Source organism: Apium graveolens, chromosome 10, assembly GCF_009905375.1.
Source record: "Apium graveolens cultivar Ventura chromosome 10, ASM990537v1, whole genome shotgun sequence".
In the NCBI taxonomy this organism is placed as follows: Eukaryota; Viridiplantae; Streptophyta; class Magnoliopsida; order Apiales; family Apiaceae; genus Apium; species Apium graveolens.
In genome coordinates this window covers 72,582,905-72,585,341 of record NC_133656.1, presented here as the reverse complement: position 1 = coordinate 72,585,341, position 2,437 = coordinate 72,582,905, and positions in this window count along the sequence as shown.

Here is a 2,437-nt window from a genome sequence, read left to right as displayed (position 1 = left end):
AAAAATGAATAGACTTGTAATTTCTCTTTTTAAAAAGGAAATAAACTTGTAATTTGTTATACTTATTCAAAATTATTAGAAAAAATAAAATATTTTAATATCCAAATTTCAAATAGGTAAGAGTACATGTATTTTTGTAAACATAATTTTTATGTGTGAATTTTTACAATTACAAATATATAAACATGACCCAAATAATGGTAAACTTTTGACTAAAACAACATAAAAGATACAAAAAATCAACATAAAAATACAAAAAATCAATATAATAATCTTCCCAACTTACTAAAAGATACTACAGGCATCAAGAACCAATTAAATTAAATATTAAAACCATCCTGACTCTTTTATTATATATGATTTGTATCATGAACAATATGAACTATACCACGTAGAGATTATCCAATTCTTCAAGAAATTCCTACATAATATTACAGCATTTCAAGCATCCATAAGAGATGTTCTAATAACACTAACTCAATAATATCATTGCCATGTTTACTCACTTTTACTTCTTTAATTTCTCGTTAGATCACTCAACAAAAAACTCGGGTTTTACAGCATATTGCCGAGCACTTGCATATATCTACCAACTTCCCTGCACCAGCTACAACCTCCGGTGCTGCTAGAGTAGTTGTAACCACAACTACCACTTCACTCCTATCAGTACATACCAAAATAGTATAAATTTGTGATCAAAAAAATTGTATGATTTTTTTATCTTTGCAAGTTTATCAGACGTAGCTATCAACCATTTTTTAATATGAGTCAACTCAACCTGTAAGAAATAAAGATTTAGATATATGACAAAAGAACAGTTAGGTATGGAACAACTAAATAAAACTCTAAAAATCTAATCATCTGAAAATACAGTTGGACAGAGTTTAAAGTATCGTTATAAGTTCCTGAAAAACATATATTATCATAAGCATGTTTCATTTTTGTCATTCATCATTATCTTGATGCTTATAGCGAAACCATAAGCATGTTTACAGAATCTATTACTATATATGGCCATTTTCAATTTCATATGAAATCTCCCTAAAACTACCTTTCAACCATAGTTTTAGCATTGCTGATGCACTGCCAATGCTAGATGGAATGCTTCCATTTAGCCAATTAATGATCAAATCAAGAACATACGCACCTTGTAGTTCACCTAAAATTGCAGGAATTGAACGAAATTAAAAGTTCCTAGATATATTCAAGAATAGTATTATACTCAAGTTTCGGATGCTAGATGAAATTTCTACTAAAGTTTCAAGAATTTAAACTCTTCCGTTTAGTATGCAACTTCACCAGACTAATAGCCGACAAATTCAAAGTCTCAAAGTTTCTCATATTAGAAATACAATTCGAAAATTCATCGGATAGTAAATTTTATCCTTAATAAAGAGAATTGCACAAACTAAACTTTTGCATTGATCATCGAAGTTTTCCAGAAAAAAAGATTGCATTAAAATCTTGTGATATAAGTATTATTTAATGTAGTTTGGTAGTTTTCCATTGAAACTGTTCTTTTTGATGCTCACAGCTCTGAAATCATTCCAACCCGGAATTCTCTAGGAGTGTCGAACATGAAGGAAAAGTATTCGGGATTAGATTAGAGAGAATATTTTTTTGTAATCAAAATAATATGCAATGTTCTGCATTAAGAAGAAGCTGATCAAGTATGAAATGAAATAGACTATTGTAACATAGATCAATCACCTGCAAGTTATTGAACTGGGAAAAATATGAGAAATGGTCCAATAAAGTTTTTATTCGCCCAGTGATAATTTGTGAAGAAACTCTGACTGATAGATTAAATTGTGGTGCAACTCCAGATAGTCTTAGTCGCCTCTTTTCCACTTTATGCAAAACATTCAGTGTTATGATAGAATTACCAAATGCATTAACGTATTTGCAGCACCACGCAAATCAAGTTTGACATCAACCTTCATAATATATCAAACACTCTTAAAAAAAATCACTTGATATCAAGATATACGAAACAAAAGTTAAAATGAAACTAAATAATCACACACTCAAACTGCTTCCAGTTGCGGGTTAATTACTGAAAAGAAATGTAACACTTTTTTACATATTCTTACATCCATAAGATTAAACTAAGCGAAATATGTTCAGAACTAAAAAATCAACATAATATAGGTATAAATATGATATTGCTAATTGATAGCTTATACACGAAACAATTCCTAACATACAATAAAATAAAAGGTGTGAATCTGATTAGGTGCATGCAATTCATCAAATGTATCCACATAAATGCTATTTTCTGACGAATTATTCACATCTCTTATACATTTAAAAGAATAACCCGATATCAGAAATATCAATAAAGTCTTAAGATGGTAGGTGTCCTAGATAGCTTTCGATATCCATATACATGCTATTGTCACAAGATGATTGCTCTGTCTCAAGTAAATATAAAATT